Source organism: Convolutriloba macropyga, chromosome 12 (genome assembly GCF_964194025.1).
Source record: "Convolutriloba macropyga chromosome 12, txConMacr16.3, whole genome shotgun sequence".
NCBI lineage: Eukaryota > Metazoa > Xenacoelomorpha > Acoela > Convolutidae > Convolutriloba > Convolutriloba macropyga.
Genome location: NC_134479.1, coordinates 11,647,553 through 11,666,186, shown reverse-complemented (window position 1 = coordinate 11,666,186; position 18,634 = coordinate 11,647,553). Strand labels below are relative to the sequence as shown.

The window sequence follows — 18,634 nt, the reverse complement described above, 5'->3', positions numbered from 1 at the left end:
ATGGCCCTATTTGAAAAGCATTTCTTTGGTTTTTATTAGGTTTTAAAAAATTAATTAATTTTTGAAAAAAGTGCACTTTTCTCTCAATTTTACATATAAAAATTACTTTTTCTTATCGTAGATTGATAGTCATTCTTGAGAGCTTTTCAGAACAATTTTTTTAATCATTCTAGCTCTCTTATTTGTTGTTTTATTGACCGAGCGGAGTAGAGTGACATCCGCGGCCAAACAGTAAGGGAAATTGAAAACTTTGTTTCTTCATCAAAAATTAATATTTTTGATTTTTTCTTTCAATTTCGATGCTGTATGACTAAGTTCTGGCATTTTTGGTCTTGTAGTGCAGTTGCGTTTAGTGCCTGGAAACGACCTAATTTTTAGGTCATAAAATGAAAATGACCCAAACGAGTGACCACTGAACTGCAAGAAAAGTGGAATGAGGCAAAAACTCAAAAATGAGTCCTGGAGTCTGAAATTTCGCATGTCGACTAAAAATAGTCATACAAGACAGGTAACATTTTGCTGGACTCTAATATCTATTAAAAACCGCGAAAAAAAGGTTTTTAAAATTCTCGACTTGAATTTGGGTACGAATTTCTTATAATTTTTGGCCGGATGCGAATATCTGGAAGACGGTTAAATTTAATGAGCTCAGCAAAATATTCATGGAAGTTCAATTTCAGAATGCTATCCGGGTTTAAAAGGGCCGATTTTTCGGTTCAAATAGCATAAGAAAAAATGAAAAACTATTTCGAACACCAGAAGCAATTTCCGACGAGACTCAGCAAAAATAAGGCCATTCAAAATTTATGCTACTGAGGATTGTGCTTCAAAATGTTTTGAAATAAACATGTTAAGAGTCAGCGATCTGGATATTTTCAGCTCCCAATTCTAAAAATAGAGTTCTGAAATTTATGTCAAACTCTTGTCAAGCAGCAGAAAATTATTAAAGTTGATAGGTCGTTTTTGCAACTTTTTTTTTCTTTCTAATGTTTTCATTTTGCTTGTTGGGTCACAAAGCTTTCCGAAAACACTTTTTTAAACACAACTTTAAACTGGAAAAACCGTTTTGTTGTTGTTTTCAGTTGATTTTGATTTTTTGTGAAAAACTTGAATTTGGGTACATCGCAGTTTGTTGAAGTCAAACTGAAAAAGATGAGATCCATTCAAAGAGAACAACATAAACAAAAATGATCATTTTCATGCAAGAAAGTTTTTCAGTACCTTTGCGATATAGTTTTTTTCCTCCAGTTTTTTTTTTTGAAGCAGAAAGTATAATAACTTCGAAAAAAAAAGTAAGCAAGAAAATCTGAAACAAAAAAATAAGAGTTCAAGGTACAGAAAAACGAATTTGAGAACGGTTTCTCATGTCATTTCTGAATTACTGTTTATTGATAATATTCAGTTTAATGGAGAAAAAAATACTTACGTTGATGAAACTGCACATATCTTAATAATACAAGGGGAAAACTTTGAAAAACCAAAAAACTAGAATTTGGGTTCGAAAAAAAAATGCCAAAGTGGCCCTATTGGTCTGGTCGCCAGGTTTTTCTATTAAACATAAAAATAATTGTCATACCAATTCCTCGAACTCCTTATGGATGTTTGTACGGCTAAATCCAGCCTAAATTAATTAAAGACATTAAAAATTAGCCCAAAATTTTGGTATGAGTAGAATGCTTTTGAGTGCTTTCAATTTTTTTCGAAGTCCATTGCCTGATTAGGGATCAGTTACAGGGAAAAAAAGTGGCCTTAAATAACGGACATACGTTTTGTTTGCTACAGGGGTAAGAAAAAATGATTTCTACGGGGCCAGAGCCTTCAAATCGAGACGATCCCCTATTTTTTTTTTCAAATTGATCTTTTTTGCTTTAAGTCAAAGCCTTTGGCCCCTCCATTTTTTTCAAAACACGGGATAGCTGAAAAGTCTACCTGTAAACCTCTTGGAGAAGATGTGTATCATATTACTATAAAAATTAAGTGTTTTAGAGTTGCGAAATCCGGAGTTTTTAAAAAAATTTTTGCGGTTTTCAATTTTATCTAAGTCCATCACCTGTTTAGGGGTGAATTACCGGAAACAAACATGGGCTTAAAATAACTGACAAAAACTGGGATTTCTCGGGGGGTAAAAAAAAGGGGGATCATCCCGAGTTGAAGGCCAGAGCCCTCAACTTGAGATCATCCCATATTTTTTTTTTCAAATTGGTTTTTTTTCTTAAAGTGAAAGTCTTTGGCCGCTCCATTTTTTTCAAAGCACCTCTTCATCAACGCAATAGTTAACAATTCTGCCTGTGAACGGCTTGGAGAAGATTGGTATCACAATATAAAAAAAATTATGTGATTTAGAGTTGCAAAATCCGGAGTTTTTAAAAAAAATTTTGCAGATTTCAATTTTCTCTAAGTCCATCGCCTGTTTAGGGATTAATTACCGGAAACAAACGTGGGCTTAAAAAAACGGACATAAAATGGGATTTCTCGGGGGGTCAAAAAAAATAAGGGATCATCCCGAGATGAAGGCCAGAGCCCTCAACTCGAGATGATCCCCTATTTTTTTTTCAAATTGTTTTTTTTTGCTTAAAGTCAAAGACTTTGGCCGCTCCAATTTTTTCAAAACACCTCTTCATCCTTGCGATAGTTAACAAATCTGCCTGTGAACGCCTTGGAGAAGATTGGTATCACAATATAATAACAATTAAGTGTTTTAGAGTTGCGAATTCCGGAGTTTTTGAAAATTTTTTTGCGGATTTCAATTTTCTCTAAGTCCATCGCCTGTTTTGGGATTAATTACCGGACACAAACATGGGCTTAATATAACTGAAATAACGTGGGATTTCTCGGGAATTCAAAAAAATAGGGGATCATCCCGAGTTGAAGACTAGAGACCTCAACTCGAGATGACCCCTATTTTTTTTTCAAATTGATTATTTTTGCTTAAAGTCAAAGTGTTTGGCCGCTCCATTTTTTTCAAAACACCTCTTCATCCACGGGATAGTTAACAATTCTGCCTGTGAACGGCTTGGAGAAGATTGGTATCACAATATAATAAAAATTAATTGTTTTAGAGTTGCGAAATCCGGTGTTTTTAAAAAAATTTTTGCGGATTTCAATTTGCTCTAAGTCCATCGCTTGTTTAGGGATTAATTACCGGAAGCAAACATGGGCTTAAAATAACTGACAAAAACTGGGATTTCTCGGGGGGTAAAAAAATTAAGGGATCATCCCGTGTTGAAGGCCAGAGCCCTCAAATCGAGATCATCCCCTATTTTTTTTTTTTTCAAATTGATTTTTTTGCTTAAAGTCAAAGTCTTTGGCTGCTCCATTTTTTTTCAAAACACCTCTTCATCCACGGGATAGTTAAAAATTCTGCCTGTCAACGGCTTGGAGAAGATTGGTATCACAATTGAATAAAAATTAGGTGTTTTAGAGTTGCGAAATCCGGAGTTTTTAAAAAAACTTTTGCGGATTTCAATTTTCTCTAAGTCCATCGCCTGTTTAGGGATTAAATACCGGAAACAAACATGGGCTTAAAATAACGGACATAAAATGGGATTTCTCGGGGGGTAAAAAAAGTAGGGGATCATCCCGAATTGAAGGCCAGAGACCTCAACTCGAGATGATCCCCTATTTTTTTTTTTCAAATTGATCTTTTTTGCTTAAAGTCAAAGTCTTTGGCCGCTCCATTTTTTTCAAAACACCTCTTCATCCACGAGATAGTTAAAAATTCTGCCTGTGAACGGCTTGGAGAAGATTAGTATCACAATTTAATAAAAATTAGGTGTTTTAGAGTTGCGAAATCCGGATTTTTTAAAAAAATTTTTGCGGATTTCAATTTTCTCTAAGTCCATCGCCTGTTTAGGGATTAAATACCGGAAACAAACATGGGCTTAAAATAACGGACATAAAATGGGATTTCTCGGGGGGTAAAAAAAGTAGGGGATCATCCCGAATTGAAGGCCAGAGCCTTCAAATCGAGACGATCCCCTATTTTTTTTTCAAATTGATCTTTTTTGCTTTAAGTCAAAGCCTTTGGCCCCTCCATTTTTTTCAAAACACCTCCTCATCCACGGGATAGCTGAAAAGTCTACCTGTAAACCTCTTGGAGAAGATGTGTATCATATTATTATAAAAATTAAGTGTTTTAGAGTTGCGAAATCCGGAGTTTTTAAAAAATTTTTTGCGGTTTTCAATTTTATCTAAGTCCATCACCTGTTTAGGGGTGAATTACCGGAAACAAACATGGGCTTAAAATAACTGACAAAAACTTGGATTTCTTGGGGGGTAAAAAAAAAGGGGATCATCCCGAGTTGAAGGCCAGAGCCCTCAACTTGAGATCATCCCATATTTTTTTTTTCAAATTGGTTTTTTTTCTTAAAGTGAAAGTCTTTGGCCGCTCCATTTTTTTCAAAGAACCTCTTCATCAACGCAATAGTTAACAATTCTGCCTGTGAACGGCTTGGAGAAGATTGGCATCACAATATGAAAAAAAAATTATGTGATTTAGAGTTGCAAAATCCGGAGTTTTTAAAAAAAATTTTGCAGATTTCAATTTTCTCTAAGTCCATCGCCTGTTTAGGGATTAATTACCGGAAACAAACGTGGGCTTAAAAAAACGGAAATAAAGTGGGATTTCTCGGGAATTCAAAAAAATAGGGGATCATCCCGAGTTGAAGACTAGAGCCCTCAACTCGAGATGACCCCCTATTTTTTTTTCAAATTGATTTTTTTTGCTTAAAGTCAAAGTGTTTGGCCGCTCCATTTTTTTCAAAACACCTCTTCATCCACGGGATAGTTAACAATTTTGCCTGTGAACGGCTTGGAGAAGATTGGTATCACAATATAATAAAAATTAAGTGTTTTAGAGTTGCGAAATCCGGTGTTTTTAAAAAAATTTTTGGGGATTTCAATTTCCTCTAAGTCCATCGCCTGTTTAGGGATTAATTACCGAAAACAAACATGGGCTTAAAATAACGGAAATGAAATGGAATTTCTCGGGGGGTCAAAAAAAAATAAGGGATCATCACGTGTTGAAGGCCAGAGCCCTCAACTCGAGATGATCCCCTATTTTTTTTCTTCAAATTGATCTTTTTTTGCTTAAAGTCAAAGTCTTTGGCCGCTCCATTTTCTTCAAAACACCTCTTCATCCACGGGATAGTTAAAAATTCTGCCTGTTAACGGCTTGGAGAAGATTAGTATCACAATATAATAAAAATTAGGTGTTTTAGACTTGCGAAATCCGGAGTTTTTAAAAAAATTTTTGCGGATTTCAATTTTCTCTAAGTCCATCGCCTGTTTAGGGATTAAATACCGGAAACAAACATGGGCTTAAAATAACGGACATAAAATAGGATTTCTCGGGGGGTAAAAAAAGTAGGGGATCATCCCGAATTGAAGGCCAGAGCCCTCAACTCGAAATGATCCCCTATTTTTTTTCTTCAAATTGATCCTTTTTTGCTTAAAGTCAAAGTCTTTGGCCGCTCCATTTTTTTCAAAACACCTCTTCATCCATGGGATAGTTAAAAATTCTGCCTGTGAACGGCTTGGAGAAGATTAGTATCACAATATAATAAAAATTAGGTGTTTTAGACTTGCGAAATCCGGAGTTTTTAAAAAAAATTTTGCGGATTTCAATTTTCTCTAAGTCCATCGCCTGTTTAGGGATTAAATACCGGAGACAAACATGGGCTTAAAATAACGGACATAAAATAGGATTTCACGGGGGGTAAAAAAAGTAGGGGATCATCCCGAATTGAGGGCCAGAGCCCTCAACTCGAGATGATCCCCTATTTTTTTTCTTCAAATTGATCTTTTTTTGCTTAAAGTCAAAGTCTTTGGCCGCTCCATTTTTTTCAAAACACCTCTTCATCCACGGGATAGTTAAAAATTCTGCCTGTGAACGGCTTGGAGAAGATTAGTATCACAATATAATAAAAATTAGGTGTTTTAGACTTGCGAAATCCGGAGTTTTTAAAAAAATTTTTGCGGATTTCAATTTTCTCTAAGTCCATCGCCTGTTTAGGGATTAAATACCGGAAACAAACATGGGCTTAAAATAACGGACATAAAATAGGATTTCTCGGGGGGTAAAAAAAGTAGGGGATCATCCCGAATTGAAGGCCACAGCCCTCAACTCGAGATGATCCCCTATTTTTTTCTTCAAATTGATCCTTTTTTGCTTAAAGTCAAAGTCTTTGGCCGCTCCATTTTTTTCAAAACACCTCTTCATCCACGGGATAGTTAAAAATTCTGCCTGTGAACGGCTTGGAGAAGATTAGTATCACAATATAATAAAAATTAGGTGTTTTAGACTTGCGAAATCCGGAGTTTTTAAAAAAAATTTTGCGGATTTCAATTTTCTCTAAGTCCATCGCCTGTTTAGGGATTAAATACCGGAGACAAACATGGGCTTAAAATAACGGACATAAAATAGGATTTCACGGGGGGTAAAAAAAGTAGGGGATCATCCCGAATTGAGGGCCAGAGCCCTCAACTCGAGATGATCCCCTATTTTTTTTCTTCAAATTGATCTTTTTTTGCTTAAAGTCAAAGTCTTTGGCCGCTCCATTTTTTTCAAAACACCTCTTCATCCACGGGATAGTTAAAAATTCTGCCTGTGAACGGCTTGGAGAAGATTAGTATCACAATATAATAAAAATTAGGTGTTTTAGACTTGCGAAATCCGGAGTTTTTAAAAAAAATTTTGCGGATTTCAATTTTCTCTAAGTCCATCGCCTGTTTAGGGATTAAATACCGGAGACAAACATGGGCTTAAAATAACGGACATAAAACAGGATTTCACTGGGGGTAAAAAAAGTAGGGGATCATCCCGAATTGAGGGCCAGAGCCCTCAACTCGAGATGATCCCCTATTTTTTTTCTTCAAATTGATCTTTTTTTGCTTAAAGTCAAAGTCTTTGGCCGCTCCATTTTTTTCAAAACACCTCTTCATCCACGGGATAGTTAAAAATTCTGCCTGTGAACGGCTTGGAGAAGATTAGTATCACAATATAATAAAAATTAGGTGTTTTAGACTTGCGAAATCCGGAGTTTTTAAAAAAAATTTTGCGGATTTCAATTTTCTCTAAGTCCATCGCCTGTTTAGGGATTAAATACCGGAGACAAACATGGGCTTAAAATAACGGACATAAAATAGGATTTCACGGGGGGTAAAAAAAGTAGGGGATCATCCCGAATTGAGGGCCAGAGCCCTCAACTCGAGATGATCCCCTATTTTTTTTCTTCAAATTGATCTTTTTTTGCTTAAAGTCAAAGTCTTTGGCCGCTCCATTTTTTTCAAAACACCTCTTCATCCACGGGATAGTTAAAAATTCTGCCTGTGAACGGCTTGGAGAAGATTAGTATCACAATATAATAAAAATTAGGTGTTTTAGACTTGCGAAATCCGGAGTTTTTAAAAAAAATTTTGCGGATTTCAATTTTCTCTAAGTCCATCGCCTGTTTAGGGATTAAATACCGGAGACAAACATGGGCTTAAAATAACGGACATAAAATAGGATTTCACGGGGGGTAAAAAAAGTAGGGGATCATCCCGAATTGAGGGCCAGAGCCCTCAACTCGAGATGATCCCCTATTTTTTTTCTTCAAATTGATCTTTTTTTGCTTAAAGTCAAAGTCTTTGGCCGCTCCATTTTTTTCAAAACACCTCTTCATCCACGGGATAGTTAAAAATTCTGCCTGTGAACGGCTTGGAGAAGATTAGTATCACAATATAATAAAAATTAGGTGTTTTAGACTTGCGAAATCCGGAGTTTTTAAAAAAAATTTTGCGGATTTCAATTTTCTCTAAGTCCATCGCCTGTTTAGGGATTAAATACCGGAGACAAACATGGGCTTAAAATAACGGACATAAAATAGGATTTCACGGGGGGTAAAAAAAGTAGGGGATCATCCCGAATTGAGGGCCAGAGCCCTCAACTCGAGATGATCCCCTATTTTTTTTCTTCAAATTGATCTTTTTTTGCTTAAAGTCAAAGTCTTTGGCCGCTCCATTTTTTTCAAAACACCTCTTCATCCACGGGATAGTTAAAAATTCTGCCTGTGAACGGCTTGGAGAAGATTAGTATCACAATATAATAAAAATTAGGTGTTTTAGACTTGCGAAATCCGGAGTTTTTAAAAAAAATTTTGCGGATTTCAGTTTTCTCTAAGTCCATCGCCTGTTTAGGGATTAAATACCGGAGACAAACATGGGCTTAAAATAACGGACATAAAATAGGATTTCACGGGGGGTAAAAAAAGTAGGGGATCATCCCGAATTGAGGGCCAGAGCCCTCAACTCGAGATGATCCCCTATTTTTTTTCTTCAAATTGATCTTTTTTTGCTTAAAGTCAAAGTCTTTGGCCGCTCCATTTTTTTCAAAACACCTCTTCATCCACGGGATAGTTAAAAATTCTGCCTGTGAACGGCTTGGAGAAGATTAGTATCACAATATAATAAAAATTAGGTGTTTTAGACTTGCGAAATCCGGAGTTTTTAAAAAAAATTTTGCGGATTTCAATTTTCTCTAAGTCCATCGCCTGTTTAGGGATTAAATACCGGAGACAAACATGGGCTTAAAATAACGGACATAAAATAGGATTTCACGGGGGGTAAAAAAAGTAGGGGATCATCCCGAATTGAGGGCCAGAGCCCTCAACTCGAGATGATCCCCTATTTTTTTTCTTCAAATTGATCTTTTTTTGCTTAAAGTCAAAGTCTTTGGCCGCTCCATTTTTTTCAAAACACCTCTTCATCCACGGGATAGTTAAAAATTCTGCCTGTGAACGGCTTGGAGAAGATTAGTATCACAATATAATAAAAATTAGGTGTTTTAGACTTGCGAAATCCGGAGTTTTTAAAAAAAATTTTGCGGATTTCAATTTTCTCTAAGTCCATCGCCTGTTTAGGGATTAAATACCGGAGACAAACATGGGCTTAAAATAACGGACATAAAATAGGATTTCACGGGGGGTAAAAAAAGTAGGGGATCATCCCGAATTGAGGGCCAGAGCCCTCAACTCGAGATGATCCCCTATTTTTTTCTTCAAATTGATCTTTTTTTGCTTAAAGTCAAAGTCTTTGGCCGCTCCATTTTTTTCAAAACACCTCTTCATCCACGGGATAGTTAAAAATTCTGCCTGTGAACGGCTTGGAGAAGATTAGTATCACAATATAATAAAAATTAGGTGTTTTAGACTTGCGAAATCCGGAGTTTTTAAAAAAAATTTTGCGGATTTCAATTTTCTCTAAGTCCATCGCCTGTTTAGGGATTAAATACCGGAGACAAACATGGGCTTAAAATAACGGACATAAATTGGGATTTCTCGGGGGGTAAAAAAAGTAGGGGATCATCCCGAATTGAAGGCCAGAGCCCTCAACTCGAGATGATCCCCTATTTTTTTTTTCAAATTGATTTTTTTGCTTAAAGTCAAAGTCTTTGGCCGCTCCATTTTCTTCAAAACACCTCTTCATCCACGGGATAGTTAAAAATTCTGCCTGTTAACGGCTTGGAGAAGATTGGTATCACAATATAATAAAAATTAGGTGTTTTAGACTTGCGAAATCCGGAGTTTTTAAAAAAAAATTTTGCGGATTTCAATTTTCTCTAAGTCCATCGCCTGTTTAGGGACTAATTACCGGAAACAAACATGGGTTTAAGATAACGGACATAAAATGGGATTTCTCGGGGGGTAAAAAAAGTAGGGGATCATCCCGAATTGAAGGCCAGAGCCCTCAACTCGAGATGATCCCCTATTTTTTTTTTCAAACTGATTTCTTTTGCTTAAAGTCAAAGTCTTTGGCCGCTCCATTTTTTTTCAAAGCACCTCTTCATCCACGGGATAGTTAACAATTCTGCCTGTGAACGGCTTGGAGAAGATTGGTATCACAATATAATAAAAACTAAGTGTTTTAGAGTTGCGAAAACCGGAGTTTTAAAAAAATTTTTACGGATTTCAATTTTCTCTAAGTCCATCGCCTGTTTAGGGATTAATTACCGGAAACAAACATGGGCTTAAAATAACGGACACAAAGTGGGATTTCTCGGGGGGGGGAAGGGGATCATCCCGAGTTGAAGACTAGAGCCCTCAACTCGAGATGACCCCCTATTTTTTTTTCAAATTGATTTTTTTTTTGCTTAAAGTCAAAGTGTTTGGCCGCTCCATTTTTTTCAAAACACCTCTTCATCCACGGGATAGTTAACAATTCTGCTTGTGAACGGCTTGGAGAAGATTGGTATCACAATTTAATAAAAATTAGGTGTTTTAGAGTTGCGAAATCCTGAGTTTTTAAAAAAATTTTTAAGGATTTCAATTTTCTCTAAGTCCATCGCCTGTTTAGGGATTAAATACCGGAAACAAACATGGGCTTAAAATAACGGACATAAAATGAAATTTCTCGGGGGGTCAAAAGAAATAGGGGATCATCCCGAGTTGAAGGCCAGAGCCCTCAACTCGAGATGATCCCCTATTTTTTTCTTCAAATTGATCTTTTTTGCTTAAAGTCAAAGTCTTTGGCCGCTCCATTTTTTTCAAAACACCTCTTCATCCACGGGATAGTTAAAAATTCTGACTGTGAACGGCTTGGAGAAGATTGGTATCACAATATAATAAAAATTAGGTGTTTTAGACTTGCGAAATCAGGAGTTTTTAAAAAAATTTTTGCGGATTTCAATTTTCTCTAAGTCCATCGCCTGTTTAGGGATTAATTACCGGAAACAAACATGGGCTTAAAATAACGGACATAAAATGGGATTTCTCGGGGGGTAAAAAAAGTAGGGGATCATCCCGAATTGAAGGCCAGAGCCCTCAACTTGAGATGATCCCCTATTTTTTTTCTTCAAATTGATCTTTCTTGCTTAAAGTCAAAGTCTTTGGCCGCTCCATTTTTTTCAAAACACCTCTTCATCCACCGGATAGTTAAAAATTCTGACTGTGAACGGCTTGGAGAAGATTGGTATCACAATATAATAAAAATTAGGTGTTTTAGACTTGCGAAATCCGGAGTTTTTAAAAAAATTTTTGCGGATTTCAATTTTCTCTAAGTCCATCGCCTGTTTAGGGATTAATTACCGGAAACAAACATGGGCTTAAAATAACGGACATAAAATGGGATTTCTCGGGGGGTAAAAAAAAGTAGGGGATCATCCCGAATTGAAGGCCAGAGCCCTCAACTCGAGATGATCCCTATTTTTTTTTTCAAATTGATCTTTTTTGCTTAAAGTCAAAGTCTTTGGCCGCTCCATTTTTTTCAAAACACCTCTTCATCCACGGGATAGTTAAAAATTCTGACTGTGAACGGCTTGGAGAAGATTGGTATCACAATATAATAAAAATTAGGTGTTTTAGACTTGCGAAATCCGGAGTTTTTAAAAAAATTTTTGCGGATTTCAATTTTCTCTAAGTCCATCGCCTGTTTAGGGATTAATTACCGGAAACAAACATGGGCTTAAAATAACGGACATAAAATGGGATTTCTCGGGGGGTAAAAAAAGTAGGGGATCATCCCGAATTGAAGGCCAGAGCCCTCAACTCGAGATGATCCCCTATTTTTTTTTTCAAATTGATCTTTTTTGCTTAAAGTCAAAGTCTTTGGCCGCTCCTTTTTTTTCAAAACACCTCTTCATCCACGGGATAGCTAAAAATTCTGCCTGTGAACGGCTTGGAGAAGATTGGTATCACAATATAATAAAAATTAGGTGTTTTAGACTTGCGAAATCCGGAGTTTATAAAAAAAATTTTGCGGATTTCAATTTTCTCTAAGTCCATCGCCTGTTTAGGGATTAATTACCGGAAACAAACATGGGCTTAAGATAACGGACATAAAATGGGATTTCTCGGGGGGTAAAAAAAGTAGGGGATCATCCCGAATTGAAGGCCAGAGCCCTCAACTCGAGATGATCCCCTATTTTTTTTTTCAAATTGATTTCTTTTGCTTAAAGTCAAAGTCTTTGGCCGCTCCATTTTTTTTCAAAGCACCTCTTTATCCACGGGATAGTTAACAATTCTGACTGTGAACGGCTTGGAGAAGATTGGTATCACAATATAATAAAAACTAAGTGTTTTAGACTTGCGAAATCCGGAGTTTTTAAAAAAATTTTTGCGGATTTCAATTTTCTCTAAGTCCATCGCCTGTTTAGGGATTAATTACCGGAAAGAAACATGGGCTTAAAATAACGGACATAAAATGGGATTTCTCGGGGGGTAAAAAAAGTAGGGGATCATCCCGAATTGAAGGCCAGAGCCCTCAACTCGAGATGATCCCCTAATTTTTTTTTCAAATTGATCTTTTTTGCTTAAAGTCAAAGTCTTTGGCCGCTCCATTTTTTTCAAAACACCTCTTCATCCACGGGATATTTAAAAATTCTGCCTGTGAACGGCTTGGAGATGATTGGTGTCACAATATAATAAAAATTAGGTGTTTTATACTTGCGAAATCCGGAGTTTTTGAAAAAAATTTTGCGGATTTCAATTTTCTCTAAGTCCATCGCCTGTTTAGGGATTAATTACCGGAAACAAACATGGGCTTAAGATAACGGACATAAAATGGGATTTCTCGGGGGCTAAAAAAAAGTAGGGGATCATCCCGAATTGAAGGCCAGAGCCCTCAACTCGAGATGATCCCCTATTTTTTTTTTCAAATTGATTTCTTTTGCTTAAAGTCAAAGTCTTTGGCCGCTCCATTTTTTTTCAAAGCACCTCTTTATCCACGGGATAGTTAACAATTCTGACTGTGAACGGCTTGGAGAAGATTGGTATCACAATATAATAAAAACTAAGTGTTTTAGACTTGCGAAATCCGGAGTTTTTAAAAAAATTTTTGCGGATTTCAATTTTCTCTAAGTCCATCGCCTGTTTAGGGATTAATTACCGGAAAGAAACATGGGCTTAAAATAACGGACATAAAATGGGATTTCTCGGGGGGTAAAAAAAGTAGGGGATCATCCCGAATTGAAGGCCAGAGCCCTCAACTCGAGATGATCCCCTAATTTTTTTTTCAAATTGATCTTTTTTGCTTAAAGTCAAAGTCTTTGGCCGCTCCATTTTTTTCAAAACACCTCTTCATCCACGGGATATTTAAAAATTCTGCCTGTGAACGGCTTGGAGATGATTGGTGTCACAATATAATAAAAATTAGGTGTTTTATACTTGCGAAATCCGGAGTTTTTGAAAAAAATTTTGCGGATTTCAATTTTCTCTAAGTCCATCGCCTGTTTAGGGATTAATTACCGGAAACAAACATGGGCTTAAGATAACGGACATAAAATGGGATTTCTCGGGGGGTAAAAAAAAGTAGGGGATCATCCCGAATTGAAGGCCAGAGCCCTCAACTCGAGATGATCCCCTATTTTTTTTTTCAAATTGATTTCTTTTGCTTAAAGTCAAAGTCTTTGGCCGCTCCATTTTTTTTCAAAGCACCTCTTCATCCACGGGATAGTTAACAATTCTGCCTGTGAACGGCTTGGAGAAGATTGGTATCACAAGATAATAAAAACTAAGTGTTTTAGAGTTGCGAAAACCGGAGTTTTTAAAAAAAATTTTTGCGGATTTCAATTTTCTCTAAGTCCATCGCCTATTTAGGGACTAATTACCGGAAACAAACATGGGCTTAAGATAACGGACATAAAATGGGATTTCTCGGGGGGTAAAAAAAGTAGGGGATCATCCCGAATTGAAGGCCAGAGCCCTCAACTCGAGATGATCCCCTATTTTTTTTTTCAAATTGATTTCTTTTGCTTAAAGTCAAAGTCTTTGGCCGCTCCATTTTTTTTCAAAGCACCTCTTTATCCACGGGACAGTTAACAATTCTGACTGTGAACGGCTTGGAGAAGATTGGTATCACAATATAATAAAAACTAAGTGTTTTAGACTTGCGAAATCCGGAGTTTTTAAAAAAATTTTTGCGGATTTCAATTTTCTCTAAGTCCATCGCCTGTTTAGGGATTAATTACCGGAAAGAAACATGGGCTTAAAATAACGGACATAAAATGGGATTTCTCGGGGGGTAAAAAAAGTAGGGGATCATCCCGAATTGAAGGCCAGAGCCCTCAACTCGAGATGATCCCCTAATTTTTTTTTCAAATTGATCTTTTTTGCTTAAAGTCAAAGTCTTTGGCCGCTCCATTTTTTTCAAAACACCTCTTCATCCACGGGATATTTAAAAATTCTGCCTGTGAACGGCTTGGAGATGATTGGTGTCACAATATAATAAAAATTAGGTGTTTTATACTTGCGAAATCCGGAGTTTTTGAAAAAAATTTTGCGGATTTCAATTTTCTCTAAGTCCATCGCCTGTTTAGGGATTAATTACCGGAAACAAACATGGGCTTAAGATAACGGACATAAAATGGGATTTCTCGGGGGGTAAAAAAAAGTAGGGGATCATCCCGAATTGAAGGCCAGAGCCCTCAACTCGAGATGATCCCCTATTTTTTTTTTTCAAATTGATTTCTTTTGCTTAAAGTCAAAGTCTTTGGCCGCTCCATTTTTTTTCAAAGCACCTCTTTATCCACGGGATAGTTAACAATTCTGACTGTGAACGGCTTGGAGAAGATTGGTATCACAATATAATAAAAACTAAGTGTTTTAGACTTGCGAAATCCGGAGTTTTTAAAAAAATTTTTGCGGATTTCAATTTTCTCTAAGTCCATCGCCTGTTTAGGGATTAATTACCGGAAAGAAACATGGGCTTAAAATAACGGACATAAAATGGGATTTCTCGGGGGGTAAAAAAAGTAGGGGATCATCCCGAATTGAAGGCCAGAGCCCTCAACTCGAGATGATCCCCTAATTTTTTTTTCAAATTGATCTTTTTTGCTTAAAGTCAAAGTCTTTGGCCGCTCCATTTTTTTCAAAACACCTCTTCATCCACGGGATATTTAAAAATTCTGCCTGTGAACGGCTTGGAGATGATTGGTGTCACAATATAATAAAAATTAGGTGTTTTATACTTGCGAAATCCGGAGTTTTTGAAAAAAATTTTGCGGATTTCAATTTTCTCTAAGTACATCGCCTGTTTAGGGATTAATTACCGGAAACAAACATGGGCTTAAGATAACGGACATAAAATGGGATTTCTCGGGGGGTAAAAAAAAAGTAGGGGATCATCCCGAATTGAAGGCCAGAGCCCTCAACTCGAGATGATCCCCTATTTTTTTTTTTCAAATTGATTTCTTTTGCTTAAAGTCAAAGTCTTTGGCCGCTCCATTTTTTTTTCAAAGCACCTCTTCATCCACGGGATAGTTAACAATTCTGCCTGTGAACGGCTTGGAGAAGATTGGTATCACAAGATAATAAAAACTAAGTGTTTTAGAGTTGCGAAAACCGGAGTTTTTAAAAAAATTTTTTGCGGATTTCAATTTTCTCTAAGTCCATCGCCTGTTTAGGGACTAATTACCGGAAACAAACATGGGCTTAAGATAACGGACATAAAATGGGATTTCTCGGGGGGTAAAAAAAGTAGGGGATCATCCCGAATTGAAGGCCAGAGCCCTCAACTCGAGATGATCCCCTATTTTTTTTTTTCAAATTGATTTCTTTTGCTTAAAGTCAAAGTCTTTGGCCGCTCCATTTTTTTTCAAAGCACCTCTTCATCCACGGGATAGTTAACAATTCTGCCTGTGAACGGCTTGGAGAAGATTGGTATCACAAGATAATAAAAACTAAGTGTTTTAGAGTTGCGAAAACCGGAGTTTTTAAAAAAATTTTTTGCGGATTTCAATTTTCTCTAAGTCCATCGCCTGTTTAGGGATTAATTACCGGAAACAAACATGCGCTTAAAATAAATGACACAAAGTGGGATTTCTCGGGGGGGGGAAGGGGATCATCCCGAGTTAAAGACTAGAGCCCTCAACTCGAGATGACCCCCTATTTTTTTTTTTTCAAATTGATTTTTTTTTGCTTAAAGTCAAAGTGTTTGGCCGCTCCATTTTTTTAAAACACCTCTTCATCCACAGGATAGTTAACAATTCTGCCTGTAAACGGCTTGGAGAAGATTGGTATCACAATATAAAAAAACTTAAGTGTTTTAGAGTTGCGAAATCCGGTGTTTTTAAAAAATTTTTTGCGGATTTCAATTTCCTCTAAGTCCGTCGCCTTTTTAGGGATTAATTACCGGAAACAAACATGGGCTTAAAATAACGGACATAAAATGGGATTTCTCGGGGGGTCAAAAAAAGGGATCATCCCGAGTTGAAGGCCAGAGCCCTCAACTCGAGATGATCCCATATTTTTTTTTTCAAATTGATCATTTTTGCTTAAAGTCAAAGACTTTGGCCGCTCCATTTTTTTCAAAACACCTCTTCATCCACGGGATAGTTAACAACTCTGCCTGTGAACGGCTTGGAGAAGATTGGTATCACAATATAAAAAAAATTAGGTGTTTTAGAGTTGCGAAATCCGGTGTTTTTAAAAAAATTTTTGCGGATTTCAATTTCCTCTAAGTCCATCGCCTGTTTAGGGATTAATTACCGGACACAAACATGGGCTTAAAATAACGGACATAAAATGTGATTTCTCGGGGGGTCAAAAAAAATAAGGGATCATCCCGAGTTGAAGGCCAGAGCCCTCAAATCGAGATGATCCCCTATTTTTTTTTTCAAATTGATTTTTTTTTGCTTAAAGTCAAAGTCTTTGGCTGCTCCATTTTTTTTTCAAAACACCTCTTCATCCACGGGATAGTTAAAAATTCTGCCTGTCAACGGCTTGGAGAAGATTGATATCACAATTTAATAAAAATTAGGTGTTTTAGAGTTGCGAAATCCGGAGTTTTTAAAAAATTTTTTGCGGATTTCAATTTTCTCTGACTCCATCGCCTCTTTAGGGATTAAATACCGGAAACAAACATGGGCCTTAAATAAGGGACATAAAATGAAATTTCTCGGGGGGGTCAAAAAAAATAGGGGATCATCCCGAGTTGAAGGCCAGAGCCCTCAACTCGAGATGATCCCATATTTTTTTTTCAAATTGATCATTTTTGCTTAAAGTCAAAGTCTTTGGCCGCTCCATTTTTTTCAAAACACCTCTTCATCCACGGGATAGTTAACAATTCTGCCTGTGAACGGCTTGGAGAAGATTGGTATCACAATATAAAAAAAATTAGGTGTTTTAGAGTTGCGAAATCCGGTGTTTTTTAAAAAATTTTTGCGGATTTCAATTTCCTCTAAGTCCATCGCCTGTTTAGGGATTAATTACCGGACACAAACATGGGCTTAAAATAACGGACATAAAATGTGATTTCTCGGGGGGTCAAAAAAATAAGGGATCATCCCGAGTTGAAGGCCAGAGCCCTCAAATCGAGATGATCCCCTATTTTTTTTTTTTTCAAATTGATTTTTTTTTGCTTAAAGTCAAAGTCTTTGGCTGCTCCATTTTTTTTCAAAACACCTCTTCATCCACGGGATAGTTAAAAATTCTGCCTGTCAACGGCATGGAGAAGGTTGATATCACAATTTAATAAAAATTAGGTGTTTTAGAGTTGCGAAATCCGGAGTTTTTAAAAAATTTTTTGCGGATTTCAATTTTCTCTAACTCCATCGCCTGTTTAGGGATTAAATACCGGAAACAAACATGGGCCTAAAATAAGGGACATAAAATGAAATTTCTCGGGGGCGTCAAAAAAAATAGGGGATCATCCCGAGTTGAAGGCCAGAGCCCTCAACTCGAGATGATCCCATATTTTTTTTTCAAATTGATCATTTTTGCTTAAAGTCAAAGTCTTTGGCCGCTCCATTTTTTTCAAAACACCTCTTCATCCACGGGATAGTTAACAATTCTGCCTGTGAACGGCTTGGAGAAGATTGGTATCACAATATAAAAAAAATTAGGTGTTTTAGAGTTGCGAAATCCGGTGTTTTTAAAAAAATTTTTGCGGATTTCAATTTCCTCTAAGTCCATCGCCTGTTTAGGGATTAATTACCGGACACAAACATGGGCTTAAAATAACGGACATAAAATGGGATTTCTCGGGGGGTCAAAAAAAAGGATCATCCCGAGTTGAAGGCCAGAGCCCTCAAATCGAGATGATCCCCTATTTTTTTTTTTCAAATTGATTTTTTTTTGCTTAAAGTCAAAGTCTTTGGCTGCTCCATTTTTTTTCAAAACACCTCTTCATCCACGGGATAGTTAAAAATTCTGCCTGTCAACGGCTTGGAGAAGATTGATATCACAATTTAATAAAAATTAGGTGTTTTAGAGTTGCGAAATCCGGAGTTTGTAAAAAATTTTTTGCGGATTTCAATTTTCTCTAACTCCATCGCCTGTTTAGGGATTAAATACCGGAAACAAACATGGGCCTAAAATAAGGGACATAAAATGAAATTTCTCGGGGGCGTCAAAAAAAATAGGGGATCATCCCGAGTTGAAGGCCAGAGCCCTCAACTCGAGATGATCCCATATTTTTTTTTCAAATTGATCATTTTTGCTTAAAGTCAAAGTCTTTGGCCGCTCCATTTTTTTCAAAACACCTCTTCATCCACGGGATAGTTAACAATTCTGCCTGTGAACGGCTTGGAGAAGATTGGTATCACAATATAAAAAAAATTAGGTGTTTTAGAGTTGCGAAATCCGGTGTTTTTAAAAAAATTTTTGCGGATTTCAATTTCCTCTAAGTCCATCGCCTGTTTAGGGATTAATTACCGGACACA

At 36.7% G+C, this 18,634-nt stretch overlaps 1 protein-coding gene across 1 annotated transcript in view; it reads right to left on the bottom strand.

The window, feature by feature from the left end:
• The window catches only part of LOC142350798 (uncharacterized), a 175,871-nt gene that overhangs the window by 23,425 nt on the left and 133,812 nt on the right, over positions 1 to 18,634 (bottom strand). The gene's annotated exons all lie outside the window — the stretch shown is intronic.